General features: G+C 39.8%; 1 protein-coding gene and 1 pseudogene across 8 annotated transcripts in view; one reads left to right on the plus strand and one right to left on the minus strand.

Moving 5' to 3' along the window:
- Window positions 1-24,016, minus strand: part of LOC105497437 (OCA2 melanosomal transmembrane protein) — a 387,654-nt gene that overhangs the window by 164,627 nt on the left and 199,011 nt on the right. The gene's annotated exons all lie outside the window — the stretch shown is intronic.
- LOC105497436 (large ribosomal subunit protein uL18 pseudogene) lies at window positions 17,602-18,970 on the plus strand (annotated as a pseudogene).

Here is a 24,016-nt window from a genome sequence, read left to right on the forward strand (position 1 = left end):
GATTACTATAGCTTTGTAGTAAGTCAAGAAATCAGGTAAGTGCTCCAAAAGTTGTCCTTTTGGGGAAAAAAATGCTTTAGTTATTTGAATTTAGTCCCTTGAATGTCTACACAAATTGTATAATTAGCTTGTCATTCTCTGCAGAAAAACCTAGTTCAATTTTTATTAGAATTGTGCTTAAATCTGTAAGTCAATGTGGGAAGAACTGCACACTAAACAACACTGAGTCTTCGGATCTATGGACAGACTGTATCTCTTCATTAGGTCTTTAGATCTTTCACAAAAATTTCTTTTCAAAATATCTCAGTAATTTTTGTTATAGGAATCTTGAGCATACTTTTTTTTTAAGATTTATTCCTAGGTTTTTAAGGCTTTTAGTATCATTATAAATGCAATTGTTCCTTAAATATTTTCCAATTATGTGCCACTAGTATATGATAATATATTGATTTTTGATACTGATCTTGTATCTTCTGACCTTGCTAAATTTATATATTAGCTCTGGTAGTACTGGATTTTTTGTAGACTACCTGAGATTTTCTACATAAACAATCACATAGCCTGTAAACAAGAACAGTTTTACTTCTCTCATTTTCATTTTTCTGCCATTTATTTCTTTATATTGTCATGTTACAAGAAGTAGGTTCTTCAGTACATTGTCTGTTGAATGGAAAAGGTGACTGCCTTGCTGCCAATCTCATGGAAAAACAATTAAGTTTTTCACCGTGAAGTATAAGGTTGGCTCCAGGTTTTTCAAAAACGCCTGTCATCAATTTGAGAATTCACAGTTTGCTCCCAAATGCTCTTTCTGCATCTATTGAAATGATCATATGGTTTTTCTCCCGCATTCTGTTAATATGGAAAATTATACTAATTATTGAATGTTAAATCAACCTTGGATTTCTGGAATAAACGTTTTTTGATTATGCTGTACTATTTTATACACCATAGCATTTGATTTGATATCTTGCTTGATCTATGTGAGTGGGAGACGTTGATCTGTAATTTTCTTTTCACATAATACCTTTGTCTTAATACCAGGGTAATACTAGACCTACAAAGTAAGTGGGGAACTGTCCCCCACCTCCATTATTTTCTGAAAGAGATTAATAGGGTTGGTATTATTTCTTACTCAACGTTCAAGAAGATTAAACAGGGAAGCCATTTGTGTTTGGACTTTTCCTTGTGTAAATAATTTTAATTACTAATTCAGCTGCTTTATTGATACAATTCTATTCAGATTTTCTATTAAAACGTGAGTCCATTTTGGTAAGTTGTAGTTTTTAAGGAACTATTCCATTTCATGTAAGTTGTTGAATTTGTTGGTATAAATTTGTTAACAGATTATCTTATTGTTTTTTAATCCCTGTAGGGTTTGTGTTGGTCACCTCTCATTTCTTGACGATACTGGTGATGTGTGTTCAATTGTTTCTTTTCAAAGAACCAGCTTTTTAGTTTAGTGGGTTTTTTTTTTTTTTTCTGCATTGTCTGTTTCCTACTTTGTTGATTCTGATCTTATCGTTATTAGTTTCTTCTTCCTATGTATTTTAGTTTTACTTTCCATTCCAGCTTCTTAAAGTAGAACATTAGATAGCTGATTTTAGATCTTTCTTATTTTCTGTTGTATTTCATCTACAAGTTTCCCTCTAAGCTAACTTTAGCTGCACTCAAAAATTTTTTATATATTTTCAACAACATTTTACTTTTTAATACTATCTTATTCCCTTGTGATTTCATTTTTGACTCATGACTTAACAAGAAGTGTATTTTTGACTTTCCAGACATTGAGGTTTTCCCAGGCTGCTATTGATTTCTAACTTAAATTTGTTGTGGTCATAGTACGTAATCCTTATGATGTAATATTATAATATTGGTGAATGGACTGTGTATACATGAAAAGACTGAATTCTGTGGTTGTTGGATATAGTGTTCTACAAATGTCAATTGAATCAAGGTGGTTGATAATGTTATTCATAGCTTCTATGGCTTTCCTGATTTTTTTTTTTTTTTTTTTTTTTTGTCTAGGTGTTCTATCAATTTCTGAACAGTGATAAAATCTTCTTCTATGATTCTGGAATTGTCTATTTTGTTTTACTTTAGTGAATCAATTGCATCTTGAGTATTTACCAGGGACATTCATAATTGTTATATCTTCCTTATAATCTGTCTCATTTACTATTAAATGTCCCTCATTATGTCCAATTATATTATGTGTATTGAAGTTTACCCTATGCCACTTCGGCCTTTTATGCTTATTATTTGCATGCCATGTATTTTTCCATTCATTTACTTTCAACATATCTCTATACTTAATTGAAAAGTATGTCTTTTATCATTGCTCAGCCTTTCAACTAAGACCAAGGGTAAAGTATGTCTCTTATGAGCAGCATATACTACAGCCTTACTTCCTTATCTGCTTTCTCAATATTTTCCTCTTACTGGGAATGTTTGCAGTTAACATAATTATTGATATAGTTGTATTCAGGTCAAAAAAATTATCATTTATTTTCTGTTTGTCTCTTCTTTTTTTATTCATTTCTGTGCCCATTTTCTTGCTTTCTTTTGGGTTACTTGAATACTATTTTATTTTCATCAGTTGGCTTTTAATAATAATTAATAATATTAAGTATTAAAGATTATTATTCTTAATAATTTTTATTTTTAGTACTTACTCCATGAATTAAAATATAGATATGTAACTTCTTTACAGCCTAAAGTTTTATTGCATCAAGTAAAATGTACAAGCTTTGAAATGATAAAAGTCACTTTACCTCTCCCATTTCCTCTTATAGTATAGTTTACATCTTGTGGCATATATTGTATATATTACACTTTATGGTATATGTTACATGTATATACTTAAAACTCCCACCAGACAATATTATAATTTATACTTTCAACCATCAAATCTAATTTGAAGAACTTAAGAGGGAAAAAAGTTATCTTTTACACTTACCTACTTTTACCATTTCTGCTGTTCTTCATCCCTAAAGATCTAATTTCTCTGTAATATCATTTTGCTTCATCCTGGATAAATTCCGTTAACATGTCTTATAGAGCAGGTCTGCTGGAAATGAATTCCAGTCATTTTCTTCATCTGAGAATGTCTCTCTTTTTTTCCTTTATTCCTGAATATTATGCTAGATACAGAATTCTGGCTTGAAAGTTATTTTCTTTCAGCACTTAAAGAAGGTGCTCCACTATCTACTTGCCTCCAGGATTTCTGATGAGAAATTTGCAGTCATTCAAATCCTAGTCCCTTGTATGCAATGTATCACTCTTCTCTCACTGTTTTCAAGATTTTTTTCTTATTTTTAGTTTTCAGCACTATGATTATGATGTGTCCTGGCATGTTTTCCTTTATTTCATCCTGTGTTTTCACTGAATTTCATGAAATTGTAAATGTGTCTTTGCAAGATTGATAATTCTCTGTCATTATCTCTTCAAATATCTTCTTCTCTTAATCTCTTGCTCCTCTTCTCTGAAGCTCCAATTGTTTTTAATATTTGGAAATATTTATTATTTTTTAAATTTAAGTTCCGGGACACATGTGCAGGAAGTACAGGTTTATTACATAGGTAAATGTCTGCCATGGTAGTTTGCTGCACCTATCAATCCATCACCTAGGTATTAAGCCCCACATGCATTAGCTATTTATCCTGATGTTCTCCCTCCCCCTTTTCCCCCTTGACAGGATCCAGTGTGGGTTGTCCCCTCCCTCTATCCATTGTTCTCATTGTTCAGCTCCCACTTATAAATGAGAACATGCAGAGTGTGGTTTTCTGTTCCTGTGCTAACTTGCTGAAGATGACAGCTTCCAGCTCCATCATGTCCCTTCAAAGGACATGACCTTGCTTCTTTTCATGGCTGCAGAGTATTCCATGGTGTACATGTACCACATTGTCTTTATCCAGGTTATCATCGTAGGGCATTTGGGTTGATTCCATGTCTTTGCTATTGTGAATAGTGCTGCAATGAACATATGCATGCATGTATCTTTAGAGAAGAATGATTTATATTCCTTTGGGTATATTTATATTCCAATGGGTATAACCCATTGCTGGGTTAAATTGTATTTTGGGCCCTAGGTCTCTGAGGAATCTCCACACTGTCTTCCACAATTGTTGAACTACTTTACATTTACACCAACAGTGTAAAAGCGTTTCTATTTCTCCACAGTGTCTGTTGTTTCTTGACTTTTTAATAATTGCCATTCTGACTGATGTGAGATCTCATTGTGGTTTTGCTTTGCATTTCTCTAATGATTAGTGATGTTGAGATTTTTTTCTTAAGTTTGTTGGTTGCATGAATGTCTTCTTTTGAGAAGTGTCTGTTCATGTCCTTTGCCCACTTTTTAATGTGGTTGTTGGTTTTTTTATTGTAAATTTGTTTAAGTTCCTTATAGATTCTGGATATTAGACCTTTGTCAGATGGAGAGAGTGCAAAAATTCTCTCCCATTCTGTAGGTTGTCCGTTCATGCTGAGGATAGTTTCTTTTGCTGTGCAGAAGCTCTTTAGTTTAATTAGATCCCATTTGTCAACTTTTGCTTTTGTTGTAATTGCTTTTGACATTTTTGTCATGAAATCTATGTTTGTGTCTATGTCCTGAATGGTATTGCCTAGATTTTCTTCTAGGGTTTTTATAATTCTGGGTTTTATATTTAAGTCTTTAATCCATCTTGAGTTAATTTTTGTATAAGGTGTAAGGAAGAGGTCCAGTTTCAATTTCCTGCATGTGGCTGGCCAGTTTTCCAAGCACCATTTATTTAATAGGGAATCCTATCCCCATTGCTTGTTTTTGTCAGGTTTGCTGAAGATCATATGGTTATAGATGTGCAGTCTTATTTCTGAGATCTTTATTCTGTTCCATTGGTCTGTGTGTCAGTACCATGCTGTTTTGGTTACTGTAGCCTGGTGGTATAGTTTGAAATTGGGCAGCATGATGCCTCCAGCTTTGTTCTTTTTGCTTAGGATTATCTTGGCTATACGGGCTCATTTTTGGTTCCATATTAATTTTAAAGTAGTTTTTTCCAATTCTGTGAAGAATGTCAATGGTAATTTAATGGGAATAGCATTGAATCTATAAATTACTTTGGGCAGGCCGGGCGCGGTGGCTCAAGCCTGTAATCCCAGCACTTTGGGAGGCCGAGGTGGGCGGATCACAAGGTCAGGAGATCGAGACCACAGTGAAACCCCGTCTCTACTAAAAATACGAAAAATTAGCCGGGCGCGGTGGCGGGCGCCTGTAGTCCCAGCTACTCAGGAGGCTGAGGCAGGAGAATGGCGGGAACCCAGGAGGCGGAGCTTGCAGTGAGCCGAGATCGCGCCACTGCACTCCAGCCTGGGCAACAGCGTGAGACTCCGTCTCAAAAAAAAAAAAAAAAAAAAAAAAAAAAAATTACTTTGGGCAGTATAGCCATTTTCACAATATTGATTCTTCTTCATATCCATGAGCATGGTATGTTTTTCCATTTCTTTGTGTCCTCTCTGTTTTCCTTGAGCAGTGATTTATAGTTCTCCTTAAAGAAGTCCTTCACTTCCCTTGTTAGCTGTATTCCTAGGTATTTTATTCTCTTTGTAGCAATTGTGAATGGGAGTTCATTCATTATTTCGCTCTCTGCTTGTGTATTGTTGGTGTATAGGAATACCTGCGATTTTTGCACACTGTTTTTGTATCCTGAGACTTTGCTGAAGTTGTTTATCAGCTTAAGAAGCTTTTGGACTAACAGGATGGGGTTTTCTAGATATAGGATCATGTCATTTGCAAACAGAGACAGTTTGACTTCCTCTCTTCCTATTTGAATACTCTTTATTTCTTTCTCTTGCCTGATTGCCTTGGCCAGAACTTCCAATACTATGTTGAATAGGAGTGGTGAGAGACGGCATCCTTGTCATATGTCGGTTTTCAATGGGAATGCTTCCAGCTTTTGCCCCTTCAGTATGATACTGGCTGTGGGTTTGTCATAAATGATTCTTATTATTTTATGATAAGAATCACATCTAGTTTATTCAATACCTAGTTTTTTGAGAGCTTTTAACATGAAAGGATGTTGAACTTTATCAAAGGCCTTTTTTGTGTCTATTGAGATAATCATGTGGTTTTTATCTTTAGTTCTATTTATGTGATGGATTACGTTTATTGATTTGCGTATGTTGAACCAGCCTTTCACCCCAAGGATGAAGCCGACTTGATCATGGTGGATAAGCTTTTTGATGTGCTGCAGGATTCAATTTGCCTGTATTTTATTGAGGATTTTTGCATCCATGTTCATCAGGGATATTGGCCTGAAGTTTTCTTTTTTTGTTGTATCTCTGCCAGGTTTTGGTATCAGGATGATGCTGGCTTCATAAAATTAGTTAGGGAGAAGTCCCTCCTTTTCAATTGCTTGGAATTGTTTCAGAAGAAATGGTACCAGCTCCTCTTTGTACCTCTGGTAGAATTCAGCTGTAAATCCTCTGATCCTGGGCTTTTTATTATGGGTAGACTGTTAAATATTCATTACTGCCTCAATTTCAGAACTTGCTATTGGTCTATTCAGGGATTCAACTTCTTCTGGGCTCAGTCCTGGGAGGGTGTTTGTGTATAGGAATTTATCCATTTCTTCTAGATTTTCTAGTTTATTTGCATAGAGATGTTTATAGTATTCTCTGATGGTTGTTTATATTTCTGTGGGGTCAGTGGTGATATCCCCTTTATCATTTTTTATTATGCCTATTTGATTCTTCTCTCTTTTCTTCTTTACTAGTCTAGCTAGCGGTCTACCTATCCTATTGATTTTTTCAAAAAACCAACTCCTAGATTCATTGATTATTTGAAGGGTTTTTCATGTCTCTAGCTCCTTCAGCTTCACTCTGATCTTGGTTATTTATTGTCTTCTGCTAGCTTTGGGGTTTGTTTGCTCTTGGTTCTCCAGTTCTTTTAGTTGTGATCTTAGGGTGTTGATTTGACATCTTTCTAGCTTTCTGATCTGGGCATTTGGTGCCGTAAATTTCCCTCTTACTACTGCTTTAGCTGCATCCCAGAGGTTTTCTTTGTTCTCTTTGGTTTCAAAGAACTTCTTGATTTCTGCCTTCATTTCATTATCTACCCAGGAGTCATTCAGGAGAAGGTTGTTCAGTTTCCATGTAGTTGTGCGGTTTTGAGCGAGTTTCTTATTCTTCAGTGAAACTCCAATTTTTGGTCTTGTTCCACAGCTTTATGAACTCTAGCAATGTAAAAAAAAATTTTGTCTAAGTTCTTTAGATTGGATAATTTACATTGATCTATTTCAGTTCACTGACTCTTCCCTCTGTCATAGTCATTCCACTACTGAACTCATCGAGCAACTCTTTTTTATTTAAGGTGTTGTAGTTTTAATTTCTAACCTTTGTATTACATTTTCTGGTATAATTCCTATTCTCCCCTTAGAACTCTCATCCTTTCATTCATTTCAAGTGCATTTTCTTTACCTCATTGATCATAGTTATGAAAGCTACTTTAAATTCTTTGGTCATTGCAATATCTGAGTCCTCTCAGGTTTGGTATCTGATGACTGTCATTTTCCCTTGGAAATTTATAACATATTTTCTTATTCATTGTACATTGAGTCCTTTGGTACTGTCTCCTGGATACTGTCAATGTTAAAATACATAAACTCTGGATTCTGTTTTAATCTTCTGGAGATTATTAATTTTTTTTTACTTATAAGCTAATTAGCTTCCGACCACAATTTCTGTCGTACTTTCTAAAGGAAGTGGTTCAAATTCAAATTTCCTGTGATCACTTGGGCCTGGTTCACACGTGTATCATCCAATAGTCAGCCACATGCTTGTGCAGATGGTTCAAATCTCAGTTGAGTTCTCTAAGCCTTGCCATCTTGCTTCATACCTGCCTAGCATATACATCATTCAAGAGTTAGTCAGAGACCTGTATGGATGGTTCTCACCTCAGTGAGTCATCAGTCAGTCCTCTGGGCCTTTGCTGCGCTGGTTTGAGTCTGTCCCCAGATGGCGTTGTTCTGAAAGTAGGCTGAGGCTAGTGCAAGTTCATGAACAGAACTGGGGGGCTTCTCTGGCTCTCTCTTCTGGGATTCCCCCACACTCCCTGGCCTGCAGGTGCTACTCTCTCTGACTCCTCTGGGCCAAAAGATAGGGTTGCTACTGGAGTACTGTCTGTCTATGCCATGAAAGCTGGCTCCAGGGAGAAATCCAGGAGAGAAGAAAACAGGAAAACCACCCTGAGAGGGTTCCTTCTGCAGGCTTCGACATTCTCCACAATCTACCTGTTTGTACTTCTCAGAGTCCATATGGAGTTGATTTTTGTCCAGTTTTCATTGTAATCAGAGGGAGCTGTGAACTTCAGAGGTTTACACGCCCTTAGCAGATTGGAATTCAACATTGTCTCTCATTATGACACCGGGTTAAAATACTCTTTTTCTGCCAATATCTAAATTTTAAAATAAATTAAGTCGGCTACTTTTCCTGCGTCCAATCCTCCCCAACTGACCACCTAGGGTCCTGGGACCTCACACCCCCTGCAGAGCCCTCATCAGGGCAAGGGAGATCAGCGAGCATCACAAGACTCTGGATAAGGAGGAAAGGGCGCAGGTCTGGCTGCCTCCAGCCAGCATTTGAGAACCTGAACAGTCTCCATGACCATCAGGTGTACCACAGCAGAGGTACGAGCAGGCTGATATCTCGGAAGTCAGGTAGACAGTCCCTGGGATCTCTGGGCTTCCTTTTATCAGATGCCCCGCAGCCTGCCTTTCTGTGCTGATGCTTCCGCTCATGATGTCCTGTCTCATTTTAAAACCGCCTCCATCAAAATCTGACTGGAGCAATAAGAAACACCTGATTTTTTTGAATCTCTAAAACATATTGAAAGTTCTTACATGTTTAACAGCTGACATATTTAGCAATTTTCACAAACATTTCAAATATAATTGAATATTTTAAATGAACTTGACTTACAATATTATCTTTGGAGAATGTCAGAGCAAGGTTAGAAAGACTATCAAAATTAGTAAAAAGCTCATTATAAATCATCTTTGCTGCAGACATTTAAAAATAAAAATGGGCCAGGCGTGGTGGCTCACACTTGTAATTCCAGCACTTTGGGAAGCCAAGGTGGGCGGATCACTTGAGCTCAGGAGTTCGAGACCAGCCTGGTCAATGTGGCAAAACCTGTCCCTAAAAAAAAAATAAAATTAACTAGGCATGGTGGCGCACGCCTGCAGTCCCAGCTATTCCAGAGGCTGAGGTGGGAGGATTACTTGGGCCCGGGGAGTAGAGGCTGCAGTGAGCTGAAATCATACCACTGCACTCCAGCCTCAGTGACAGAGTGAGACTGCTTCAAAATAAATAAATACATACATACATAAATACATAAATAAAGTAAAAATAAAAATGAAAATGCCTGTGTGTAAATTTTCCTCCGAAATTATGCATGCATCTTCCCAGTAAACTTACTATTGATTCTGTTTGCAAGGCAGCACTTCTTTTAAGACTCAGATACAAGATAAAGCAAGTTAAATGACCCTCATGTTTATATGCCTGGCAGAAAAGCTAGGTGACCACTCTCGTTCTAAAAATAAACTTCTTGTTATGTTGTTCATTCACATTGGTATCAGATCCACTTAGAATCATCTGTAATTTAAAAACTAATCCTATTTTTGTATTCCATGAAAAAGTGACATTAGAAGTGACTTGAGTCATTATTGAAAAGCACTAAATAAAAGGAAGAAAATAAAATTTATTTTGGGGGGATTTTGATAGCGATATGTATCTTTTTGTTTAGTTTCATTTTTGTGTTCTCATTTGTTTAGTTTTACTGCTAAGGGAGCGTTTTCTCTTTTTGTTGTTTATTTCCCCAAAGGCAAGAAGAATGAGTCATTAGTGTCTGTGAACTTAGAGACTGTGGGGTAGAGCACGTGAGGGCAACCGTGCCCTCCACCAGCATTCCTGTGATTAAGCTTTGCAGTGAGTGAACTTTCTTTCACTCTTTTACATTATGTCATTTCTTGGATCTTAACATTTCTCAAGACAGTTAAGAGTATAAAAGTTACATGACTTATGTTATAAACCCTATAGTTTATGAGGAAAGGTAACTAATGTCGAAAAATAACATACATACATCAGAAATGACAGCCAGCCAAGAAGAACTGGGAAGGCAGCAGGGAAGCCTGATTTAGGATTTGGCAAGAGTTATCAACTATTAACATGAAATTATTATAAACAACCTATAAATTAGAGCCTTTATCCTGCCTATTATTAGCACGATTCTTACTTCCAATGCCAGAGTCTTGGCTAAAGATGTCCCACTGGCAGAGACACAAATAAATCCAGACCCACGGGAAGGCTTTCCAAATCCCCTTCACACCCAGAGGAGGAAATGCACACAAAGCATGAACAGGCCTGCATGGAGAAGTCATCACTTAGGAACCAAGAAATCCCCAAGGCTTCCTAACACCGCTGAGAAACAACAAAGTTGTCTTTTTCTCTTTCTTCTCAGCTTACGATTCTGATTAAAATATCCTCGCAAGAAGCCTTCTTAGATGAATCCATGCGAGAACTACTCTCCTCACAGAACCTGTGAAAATTATGATGAATGACTTACACCACTTGATACATGGTTTGATTTCTAAATATAAGTACATGTATTTCAAAAACGTGCAGTCCTCATGAGCCAACATCCCATATTGCTTAGTCTCCATTCGCTCCTTTATTTGTTTGATGAGTACTGAGTGCTTACTATGTGGCAGCACTGTCAGGACCACTGAGGATTCCACAGTGACCAAGATAGACACACATTTGCTGATCTCCTAGAGCTTATATTCCGGTGAAGGGAGACAGAGGAAAAGTTTATATATTCATTTATCTGCCACACATATATATTAGAGCATTATTACAACGTGTCATAGACAGAGAAAAGTTTATATATTCATTTATCTGCCACACATATATATTAGAGCATATTACAACGTGTCATAGACAATACTCTGTTAGAAGGAAAGGAACACAGGAAAGTTGTCAGCAATGATGGAAGAACTCCTTCCGCAGGGCCAGGGAAGGCCGCCCTGACGATGGACACTTGAGGAGACACTAGAGAGGTGAACCAGCCTCCAGCATGCTTGGGAAGAGCATCCCCGGTAGAGGCGACAAGTACAAATGTGCATTCACCTAGCAAGAAGGCCACTGTGTCTGGGGTCCAGCCCCTGTGGTAGGAAATTATGTGTAAGTGGCAGCTGCAGCCAGCTCATTTGTGGCTTTATGAGTCATGGTTGAGGCTCTAGATTTTATTCCAAGTGAAACAAGGACAACATGCTGTTATCAAAAGCACCAAAAGCCCTTTAGGTCTAACTTTTCAACATCACACGGAAAAAGAGGAAGCAGTGTCTCATTCAAGGTTCTCAGTCCAAAAGCCTGCTGAGAAGCCAATAAAGCTCCTTAATCTCTAGCAGAACCTGAAATGCATGGCAACTCTTATTTTACTCCTATTTATAAACGCAGGTTTAAATACGATTTTGCAAATTTTTAAGCTAACAATTAAGAGAATGCAACTATTATTTATAACTTCAAAACACTCAAAAAATAGATGCAAAGAAACTTTACCAATATACAACATCAGCACATGGGAAGAGGACGTATCAAGGAAATACAATATAGCGAATATAAGGCATAACAGCAAATATTTTAAAATTAGGTCCAATTCTATGTTCTCTACTAGAAACAAATTAAAAACAAAATGACAGAGATTAAAAATAAACAAACGGGCAATTCCAGGGAACTTCCAGTCCAGACAAAATGATAGAGACCCCAAACTCCCTGCTTACTCCTGCCAAGCACACCTATAAACCCTGGGAATAAAGCAAGAGGCAAGTAAAGGAGAATTCTGAAAGGTTGCAGTAAGAGGAGAGGAAACTGGTTTGGGACCTGATAATGGTTTGGCTCTGTGTCCCCACCCAAATCTCATCTGGTAGCTCCCATAATTCTCACCTGTTGTGGGAGATACCTGGTGGGAGATAATTGAATCATGGAGGGCTGCTCTTTCCCAGCTGTTCTCGTGATAGTGAGGAAGTCTCATGAAATCTGATGGTTTTAAAAATGGGAGTGTCCCTGCACAAGCGCTCTCTCTCTCTCTCTCTCTCTCTCTCTCTGCCTGCTGCCATCCATGTAAGATGTGATTTCCTCCTCCTTGCCTTCTGCCATGATCATGAGGCCTCCCCAGCCATGTTGAACTGTAAGTCCATTAAACCTCTTTCTTTTGTAAATTGCCCAGTCTGGTGTATGTCTTTATTAGCAACGTGAAAATGGACTAACACAGGAGCCCAGGAAAATGGGAACAGCACAGCTGCAGGGTGTATTTCGTCCCTCAAAATCAGCATTTCCAGACCAACTCCCAATATAGCAAGAGAAGACAGCCAGGTGGGCTTGTTCCTCCCTTGGATGAAAATACACCAGGGGAACATGCCCCCCGGCAAGTAAGATTAATAAAAGCCCTGCCAGCAAAGGTAACCACGGGAGGCACCCCATCCCCTACAAAGAGATACCTGGTGAGTGGACAGAACCTGAGAAGGGACCCCACTACACCTCACACCTGGGATCTCAAGCCAAGAGACACCCAGGTCAAGAGCCATGTGCTATGGTATCCTACTATAGCACATGGCTCATGGAATGTTCTGAGGTCCCCACAGGAAGGGGGATGCCATCTCAACAAACACTTAGCCATGGAAGTCTCTTCACTTCTGCAGACCTGAAACTCCTCTCCACAGGAAGAGACATCTGGGCAGCCCAGCCTGGGGAAATCCCTTCCAGCCCCCAAGGCAGCACCCAGCAGCACTGGAGAAACCAAACAGATCAAAGCAGCACTGCAAGATCGCTGAAAATTAAATCTTCATTTGAATGGCAGACTACGTAAATAGTCCATAACTTGTGTGCTAAACTTAAACATGTTGACTGCCTGCTGAAATAAAACAGTTATTTATGACTCAGAGTATCCTAAAATAATAGATAAAATACCCAGGATACAATCAAAAGTCACCTGTCATATCAGAAACCGAGAAAATCACAACTTGAATGAGAAAAGACAATCACCTGATGCCAACACTGAGATATATCAGATGTCGGATTATCTGAAAAGGATTTTAAAGCAGCCTTCACAAAAATGTCTCAACAATCAGCTACAACTTCTCTTGGAACAAGTGAAAAATAAGACTATGGGAAGAAATAAAAGATATACAAAAAAGAATCAAATGGAAATGATAGATCTAAAATATACAATAACAGAATTTGTTAAAGCCTCTTGATATGCACTCAATAGTAGAGACAATAAAAAAAAAATCAGTGAATTTGAGGGTAAATCAATAGAATTTCACCCAATCTAAAGAGCAGAGAGAAAACATATTTTTGTAAAAGCACAGGGGGTGGAATGGAGGCTCAGGGAACTGTAGGACTATTTTAAAAATCTAATATTCATGTCACTAGAGTACTAGAAGGAGAAAAGAATTAGAATGAGGTTGCAAAAGTACTTTAAGGAATAAAGGCTGAAATTTTCCCAATTTGGCAAAAGACACAAACCTACAGATTCAAGAAGATGAACAAGCCCTAGGAACAGGATAACAGGATGAACCCAAAGAAATCCATACCAAAACAAATCATCAACTTTCAAAAACTAAAGACAAAAAAAAAAAAAAAAAAAAAAAACATTAAAAGCAGCCAGAAAGTACTACGCATTACCTACAGGGAAACACAAATTCAAATGGCAACAAATTTCTTCTCTGATACCAGGAGAGATGGAAGGAAATGGTACAATGTTTTTCAAGTATTGAAGAAAAGCACTGTCAACCATACATTCTATATCCAGTGAAACTATCCTTGAGGAATAAAGAGGAAATAAATACACACTCAGACAAAGAAAAAGTAAAAGAATTTTTTTACCAGCAGACCTACCCTTAAAGGTTGGCTAAAAGAAGTTATTCGAACATAAAGAAAATTATAAAAAACAAAATAGGCTGGGTGCGGTGGCTCACGACTGTAATCCCAGCATTTTGGGAGGCCAAGGCAGGCAGATCACGAGGTCAAGAGATCAAGACTACCCTGGGCAACATGGTGAAACCCTGTCTCTACTAAAAATAGAAAAATTAGCTGGGCATGGTGGCGCGCACCTGTAGTCCCAGCTACTTGGGAGGCTGAGGCAGGAGAATCACTTGAACCCGGGAGGCAGAGGTTGCAGTGAGCCAAGATTGTGCCACTGCACTCCAGCCTGGAGATGGAGTGAGACTCCACCTCAAAAAAAAAAGAGAAAAAGAAAAAAGAAAGACAAATTTTGGAGCATCAGGAAGCGAAAGGAACAGAAAAAGCAGAAATGTGTACACACAATAGATTATTCCTTTCCCCATGAGTTTTATAGATCAATTTGATGATTTAAACAAAAATTATGTTGCCATCTAATACTCAAGAAAAGATAAAGAAATCTTAATGGAAGTGATATTTTCACACTTCATTCAAAGTGGTAATTCTAATAAGTCATGTATGTATACTGTAGTCCTCCAAGAAACCACTCCAAAACTACACAAAGAGAAACACTAAAAAATACTATCAGTGAATCAAAATATAATGTAAAAAATGTTCAAGTAACACACAGAAAGCCAAGACAAAAGAAACATAGTACGTACTGGAAACAGAGGAAACAAACAGAAAATAAATCAGTGATCCTTCAGTATCCATGGGGAACTGGTTCCAGGACCTCTGCGTGATGCCAAACTCCATAGATGTTCAGGTCCGTTATTTAAAGGGGCACAGTATTTGCATATAACATAGTATTTGCATATAACACAGTATTTGCATATAACACAGTATTTGCATATAACATAGTATTTGCATATGGCATAGTATTTGCATATAACCTAGCATTTGCATATAACCTAGTATTTGCATATAACCTAGTATTTGCATATAACATAGTATTTGCATATAACATAGTATTTGCATATAACCTAAGCACATTCTTCTGTGCACTTTAAATCATCTCTAGATTACTTATAGTACCTAACACGATGCCTATGCATCTCATCACTCACATGGACTCAACAGAACAGTCAGCGCACAGAACATTCAAGTTTGGCTTTTTGCAACTTTGTGGGATTTTTTTTTTGATCTGTAGTTGGATGAACCCATGGATGCAAAATCTATGGATATGAAAGACCAACTGTAATTGAAATGGCATATTTAAGCAATAACATATCAATAATTACCTTAAATGTACGTTTTCTAAACATATCAATCAAAATACAGAGACTGGCAGAAAGGATTGAAAAAATAAGCCAACTATACGCTGGAAAAGGTACGTTACACACACAAAAAAAATTTAAGCAAGAGTGACTATATTAATATCAGCTAAGTAGACGTCAAAGTAAATTACTAGAGGGAAAGAAAATCATTAAATAATGATAAAGAGGTCAATCCACCAGGAAGATACAAAATTCTAAATATGTATGCACCAAACAACAGAGCAGTAAAATACATGAAGCAAAAAACTGCTAGAGCTGAAAGAAAAAACAAATTCATGTTTATAATTGGGAACATAAATAACTCGCCCCCAGAAACTAATAGAAATGCTACATAGAAAATAATTGAAAATATGGAAGAACTAAACAACACTGAACCAAAGGGATTTAATTCACATATATAAAACACTTCACCCCAAAACAGGAGAATACAGTTTTTTTCAAGTTCTCATGAAAGATTTACCAAGATATATCACATTCTGGGTCATAAAACAAAATTCCACAAATGTAAAAAAACAAACTTATACAGAGTATGTTCTTCAACTATAACAGAATAAAGTTAGAAACAAAAAGACAATAGAAAAATCTTCAAATGCATGGAAATTAACCAACATACTTCTAAACAGTCTATGGGTCAATGAAGAGGTCTCAAAGTAAATTTTAAAATATATAGAACTGAATTTTAATGAAAATGCAACACATAAAAACATACAGGGTGCAACTGAAATACAACTGCAATAAAACTTTATAACACTAAATGTTAACACTGGAAAAGAAAAGAAATCTCAAATCAATAATCTAAGTTCCTACCTCAAAAACACTAGCCAAAAAAGAGTAAAATACACCAAAAGAAAGCTCAAGGAAAGAAACAATAAAGATCATAGAAGAAATCTATAGTTAATATAGGACAATACCAATGAAAATCAAAGGAGAAAAGGCTGTTTCTTGGGTAAAATCAGTAAAACAGACAAACTTCTAAAAAGACTGACCAAAAATAAAAGGAGAGAGACACAAATCACCAATATCAGGAATGAAATAGGAAATTTTGCTACATATATTTCAGACATTAAAATGATAATAAAGGAATATTATCAACAACTTTACAGTCACAAATTTGGCAACTAAAAAGAAACCAATTCCTCAAAAAACACAAAGTATGAAAACATAGATAAAATCTATAATCTGAATAGCCCTTTAGCCATGAAAGAAGTTGAATTATTAATTTGAAAGTTTCCTTTTAAAAAAAGATTCCAGACTCCTGGTTTCACTAGAAAATTCCACTGGGCCTTTGTCTCCCACTCCCGCCAGAGCTTGGGATTCATCTCCACTGTTCCGCGTCCGCCGTCTCCGGAGCCCCTGTGACGTTGTCACAGCCTCTGTTGCCCTGTGATCTGCAGGTCCTGGGACACGCATAGCTAAGATGCCAGGACATCCTGAAAGCTGGGAAATGAAACTGTTTACATTCAGGAATGTGGCCATAGAATTCTCTCTGGAGGAGTGGAAATACTGGAACCCTGCTTAGCAGGATTTGTATAAAGATGTGGTTTAAAAGAAGGACAGAAACCTGATCTCTGGGTCTTGCTGTCTCTAAGCTAAACCTGGTGACCTTTTTGAAGGAAAGAGCAGAGCCCTGGAATGTGGAGTGAGGAGACAGCAGCCACACAGCCAGGTGTGGTTGTATGTATCTGCTGAGCACCTTCGTGATTTGACTCTCCTGCCTCAGCCCAGTCCACCGATGAGATTGTGACATATCGTTTGACTCTGCACCTTGGAAATGTGACTCTCTTTTCCAGCCTTGGTGCTGCCCACAGGTGGCATTGTGATACGTGACTGGGCCTCACCCAAACGATGTGTGATTGTGGCATACGCCTCTGTCCAGAACCTGAGGGACCTGACTTTTCTGCCTGGCCGCAGCCCAAAGGTCACGTGACACTTCCTCAGCCTGCACCCTACCACAAAAGGATTGTGACGCATCACTGCACTCAGCACCTAGATGACGTAACTCTCACCTTTTGCCTGGACCTTGCGTATTCAAGGTTGGATTGTGACATACACTTTAGCCCAGCTCAGTTGTGATGATGACACTCATGCCATAAACCAGCCAATAAGAGAGATGCTGGCACTTGTAGCTAGACTTGGAGAAAAGAATAAATTCCTGGGTCTTCTGTAGGTGATGTAACTCTCCTTGCCGGGTCCTGCCTGTGGGAAGCATTAGGACCTATCTGTGTATCCATCGCCCAGCTGTTGTGACCCTCCTTTTCTGACTGAAACCTGCCACAAAGGGTGATTGTGATATTCCACTGGACCCAGAACCTAGTCTCTGGTGTGTCTTTATTAGCAGGGTGAGAACAGACTAATACAGGAAACTGGTACCAGAAGAGTGGGCATTGCTGAAAAGACAGCCGAAAATGTGGAAGCGACTTTGGAACCGGGTAACAGGCCGACGTCGGAACAGTTTGGAGGGCTCAGAATACAGAAGAAGGCGGGAAAGTGTGGGACTTCCTAGAGACTTAAAATGCTGACAGCGATGTGGACAATAAAGTCCAGGCTGAGGTGGTCTCAGATGGACATGAGGAACTTGCTGGGAACTGGAGCAAAGGGAACTCTTCTTATGTTTTAGCAGAGACTGGTGGCATTTTGCCCCTTCCCTAGAGATTTGCGGAACTTTGAACTTCAGAGAGATGACTTAGGGTATCTGGAGGAAGAAATTGCTAAGCAGGGCAGGTCTCTGCTGATCCATGGATGGGGGTCTCTGTTCCACAGGATGGGGTTCGTAAAGTTGTTAAGGATAAAGCCTAAGTGAAGACAGATCAAGTGAAATGCAGAAGATGACAAGAAAGTACAACTGAGTATTACGCTTGGAAATGCTTGGTGATACAGGATAAAAATAAATACGACACAGCCAAATGCAGGATGACGGTTTGTGTAGCACACAGATATGCTTGTCAGGCTGCTTACGCCCATACAGAAGGGGATAGGATAGGACGCACAGCATATGCGTGGGAACTACGAAAATACGGTTGGAAGCTTGGCCTGACCAATTATGCTGCAGTGTATGGCACTGGCCTGCTGCTGGTCTGCAGGCTTCTCAATGGGTTTGGCATGGAAAAGATCTATGAAGGCCAAGTAGAGGTGACTGGCGATGAATACAATGTGGAAAGCATTGTTGGTCAGCCAAGTGTCTTTACCTGCTATTTGGATGCGGCCCTTGCCAGAACTACCAGTGGCCATAAAGTTCTTGGTGCCCTGAAGAGAGCTGTAGATAGAGGCTTGTCTATCCCTCACAGTACCAAATGATTCCCGGTTATGGTTCTGAAAGCAAGGAATTTAGTGTAGAAGTACACCGGAAGCACATCAGGGGCCAGATTGTCGCAGATTACATGTGCTGCTTCATGGGGGAAGATGAAGATGCTTACAAGAAACAGTTCTTTCAATACAGGAAGAACAGTGTAACTACAGACATGATGGAGAAGATGTATAAGAAAGCTCATGTTGCTGTAAGAGAGAATCCCGTCTAGGAGAAGAAGCCCCAGAAAAAAGTTAAGAGGAAGCAGAACTGTCCCAAAATGTCCCTTGCTCAAAAGAAAGACTGAGCAGTTCAAAAGAACGCAAGTTTCCTCAGAGCTCAGAAGTTGGCTTCTGAGAGCTAAACCAAACAATTTTCCATGAGGATTTTTCAGATGAATACAATATGAATGAATACAATACACCATTGACAGCAAAAAAAAAAAAAAAAAAAAAAACCCTGAAATTTATAAGTAGCAAAGCATTCAAGAGGTGACTTGGGTTCTGTTAATGGTATTCAGTTTTAAAAAGAAAACAGAGCATAAAAGTTTAGAAAATTTGCAGCCTGACAATGCGATAGAATAGAAAATCTCATTTTTTGAGGAGAAATTTAAGCCAGCTGCAGAAATTTGCATAAGCAATGAGGAGCCGAATGTTAATTCCCAAGACAATGGGGAAAACGTCTCCAGGTCATGTCAGAAATCTTCTTGGCAGCCCCTCCCATCACAGGCCCTGAGGCCTAAAAGGAAAATATAGTTCCTGGGTGGGGCCCAGCGCCTCCCTGCTCTGTGCAGCCTAGGGACTTGGTGCCCTGCATTCCAGCCACTCCAGTCATGACTAAAAGGAGCCAAGGTAAAGCTTGGGCTGTTGCTTCAGAGGGTGGAAGCCCCAAGCCTTGGCCGCTTCCACGTGCTGTTGAGCCTGCGGGTGCACGGAAGTCAAGAATTGAGGTTTGGAACCCTCCACCTAGATTTGAGAGAATGTATGGGAACACCTGGATGTCCAGGAGGCGTTTCCTGCGGGGGCGGGGCCCTGATGAAGAGCCTCTGCTAGGGCAGCACAGCAGAAAAATGTGGGGTCAGAGCCCCCACACAGAGGAGTCCCTACTGGGGAATCGCCTAGTGGAGCTGTGAGAAGCTCCCAGATCCCAGAATGGTGGATCCACTGACAGCTTGCATTGCGCACCTGGAAAAGCCGCAGACACTCAACACTCAACCAGCCCATGAAGGCAGCAGGGAGGGAGGCTGTACCCTGCAGAGCCACAGGGACGGAGCTGCCCAAGACCATGGCAACCCACCTCTTGCATCAGCGCGACCCAGATGTGGGACACGGAGTCAAAGGAGGTCATTTTGGAGCTTTAAGATTTGACTGCCCTGCTGGGTTCTGGACTTGCATGGGGCCTGTAGCCCCTTTGTTTTGGCCAACTTCTCCCATTTGGAATGGCTGTATTTACCCAATGCTTGTATCCCCATTATATCTAGGAAGTAACTAACTTGCTTTTGATTTTACCGGCTCATAGGCGGAAGGGACTTGCCTTGTCTCAGATGAGACATTGGACTGTGTACTTTTGAGTTAATGCTGAAATGAGTTAAGACTTTGGGGGACTGTGGGGAAGGCATAATTGGTTTTGCTATGTACAGACATTAGATGTGGGAGGGGCCGGGGTGAAATGATATGGTTTGGCTGTGTCCCCACCCAAATCTCATCTTGAATTGTAACTCCCACAATTCCCACAAGTCACTGGAGGAACATGGTGGGACGTGATTAAATTATGGGGATGGGACTTTCCTGCACTGTTCTCGTGATAGTCAATGAATTTCAGAATATCTGATGGTTGTAAAAACAGGAGTTTTCCTGCACAAGCTCTCTTTGCCTGCCGCTATCCATGTAAAATGTGACTTGCTTCTCCTTGTCTTTTGCCATGATTGTGAGGCCTCCCCAGACACATGGAACTGTAAGTCCATTAAATCTCTTTTTCTTCCCTGTCTTGGGTATGTCTTTATCAGCAGCGTGAGAACAGACTAATAAAGCCAGCAACTGAATAAAAGGTTGAATTATGGATCATATGGTAGGTAAAATAAATAAATGTGTGCAAAAAATACTTGGGCTTTATTTGGGCCACATTCTTTAAATTGTGTGACTTCCAATGTTTTCACCTGAAGGGATATTTATGAACAGAAGGGTTGTTATTATTATTTGTATTTTTTTTACCTTGCTAAAAAATACATATTCATCTCTTAATAAAATTATCCCAGCAAACCTTAATAAAAAAATTCTCCTGAATATGTAAAGAACTCGCATCAATTCTATATAATCTTTTCCAGAAAATAAAACAGGAAGGAACACTTGCCAACTTATTTTATGAAGCCAAAATCAGATAAAGCTAGCACAAAGAAAACTACAGATCAATGTATCTCATGAACTTAGACACAAAAATCCCCAATAAAATGTTAGCAAACTGAATCCATGAATATGTGAAAATAATCATATACCATGACCAAGGGGGATTGATTTCCGGTGTGCATGGTTGGCTCAATATTTGAAAATTAATCAATGTAATCTACCATATCAAAAGGCTAAAGAAGAAAAATCATATTATTTTCTTCTGAAGTCTCCAGAAGTAACACAGCCCTCTCTACTAGATTGAGTTTAGATTTCTGGTCTCCAAAACTGTAAGAGAATAAAGTTGGGTTAAGCCACTCAATTCCTGTTAATTTATGCAGCAAGAGAAGATGAACACACACGATAATAGGGACTTGCTGATGTGATTAAGTTGAGGAAATTATCCTACCCAATAGAGGTGGGCACAATCCAATCACAAGGGCTCTTGTGATTATGTTAGAAATTTATGATTAGGTTAGAAATCTTATGATTAGGTTAGACATGTTAGAACCATTTTACAAATAAGGATTTCCCTTTCTTTCTTGTAAAGCTTCATCCAGCCCCATCATTCACTGACGTACAGAATTCCTTTTCCAGTCCTGGGTTTCTCACTCAGTTCCTTTGACAGGGAGCTTATTCTACAGTGAAGGCAGTGCGTCACGCCAGAATCGCTGGTGGCACCATGTGCTCCATTACCCAGAAGCAGCTGACTTGACAGAACAGTGGCCTGCTAAAGCTTCAGAGGTACTATTTGCTGCAATCCCAAAGTCTGCAACGTTGGCGTGCCACCCTACGGCATGCAGTATGTGCTTAAACAAATTACCAATGAATGTCACGATCTCCGTCACAGACCACTGGGAACCATAGTGTGGGAAACAAAGGGGAGAGATAGGAGCACTCCCTCCGTTATTACTACACTCAGTGACCCACTTCAGGAATTTTTGCCCCCTGTCTTAATAATCTTGAGCTCAGTGGATTTGCAGGTCCTAATACCCAAGGAAACGTAACTAACCAAGGTACCATTACCTTTATTACCTGAGGCAGGATAGGCAGTCAAGGCAGTGACCATGTTCTCAGGATGAGGCAACCATGGTGACCGTGCCGTCAACACAATAAGCCTCAGCATTTACATTGTCATTGAGCTACTGAAGCAAAGCTATCTCCAGTAGGGACTTTCCCCTCTAGAGAGCATGTGCACTTTGACCTTACCCGTCCTCATTAGAATAGCAAAAAACACACCCCTGGGTGGAGATTTAAGATGCTAATGAGACGTACGATATACGAACACGCATGTACAGCGACTGCGCATGTGCATCCAGAGGTCCACCCAGAACGTTCTTACCAGCAACACCTCTCCCACCTCCTTACAAAAAATCAGGTAAGACTCCCACCGTGGGAGCCACCCAGAACGTCCTTACCAGCAACACCTCTCCCACCTCCTTACAAAAAATCAGGTAAGACTCCCACCGTGGGAGCCTCCCTAGCACCGGTCTTTGCTGTCTCATCCTTATGAGCAGCCCATCCTGAATTTCTCTCTCTCCCAGGGTGTCCTGCCTATTCTGCACCTAACTGTCAAAGTCTTCTTTTTCTTTTGCAATACTCCATGCTGCACTTCTTTTGCTATGTGTCTCTTGTTTAAATTCTCTTAAACCAAGAAGACAAGAACCAAGGTATCACATCAGGTGTCAGCATTTCATTGGAAGCTGAGAGTCCTCCCTGGCCATGTGAAGCTCCACATGCCTTGTGACCATCAAGCAGACAAGGAGAGTCCCCCTACTGTCCAAGATGACTGATCTCAATTCTCAGAGGGAACTGGGTTGCTGCTTCCTCACACTGGCAAGAACTGTCCGGGAGCTGGGCATTCACAGGTGTGCCTCCTTGCATTCCAGTTGCATTCCAGTAGTCCCAGTTCATATACACCTTGGCACTCCAGTACAGACACAACACCAAGGTCTCGGGTCCTATGAGAATGATGGTGTGGGTCACCCCAACAGCAGATAAAAACCACATATCTGAAGTTGTGGCAGAGGTCAGGGGAATGTGGCATTAGAGAAGTGAGTTAACTAACAATTCGGACTTCAGAATCAGCTCTGGAAGCTGGGGCTACAGCAGGTCTGTTTTACGGTATTTTGTTGCTTCTCTTCCCCCACTTATTCTCCATTGTCATATATGAAGAGCATTGGGATAGCTAACATTTTAAGTTTCAGGTGTTACTGAACCAACATCACCCCATATCACAGAGTAGCTAATGGGATATTGTGCAGCTCTTGTTTTGGGAACAAGTGATTTTCTCTTGGACTGGACAAAAGATGTTTTTAAAATCCTAACAGGCACAAGTGGAGGATTGTCTGGGGCTATCCCTCATGGCCCTTTAGTCCTAGCCCTGGCCTTCTCCCCAGCCTTCTCCTCAGCCCTGCTGCTGGCAGCAATCCCGTCTTCTGGAATCCAGGTAAGTCTGGCCAATGGGAGACATTGGCAGGACTCGATGGGTGGGAGGAACAAGGTCACTGAATCTCCTGGCTCCTCTGGCCAGGCCACAGGTGATGAGGGCAGCCCCTCCTACAATCCACGGCTGGACAGCCCTTGCTGGACTGCAGCTCCCATCTCCCCTTCACCCCTTAGACCCACGAGGTCACCTCCTATCTTCTTCAGAGTTCAGCACACCCATTCTTTCCGCAAACCTGACCTTTGAGCACATAATCTCTTTCCTTCCTGAGAAAGACCCTACCTAGCAAGAAGGGTGAAAAATAGTCATCACCCAATGCTCAAAGATGTTCTTTACATGGCTGTTTCAGGAGGAAAAACATAGACAGTAGCCTAAATGTCAACAAAAGGGGAAAAGGTGATGATAGCCTATTCACATACAATGTAACATTGCACAGGTTTCTTAATGATGATATGGAAATACATGCACATGTAAGTCCCCGGACGTAAGCCCTTGAGGGGTAGCAGGTCACAACTGTTCAACCCAATAGGGCCCTGCTCACCTGGAGTATCCAGGGCAGCCGTGTGAGGCTGGGGACACAAGGCTTCAGTGGGTTGTGCCCAAGGAGCCAGGGGTTTCTGAGGACTGGGGTTGCCCACCC

Source organism: Macaca nemestrina, chromosome 7 (genome assembly GCF_043159975.1).
Source record: "Macaca nemestrina isolate mMacNem1 chromosome 7, mMacNem.hap1, whole genome shotgun sequence".
Lineage (NCBI taxonomy): Eukaryota > Metazoa > Chordata > Mammalia > Primates > Cercopithecidae > Macaca > Macaca nemestrina.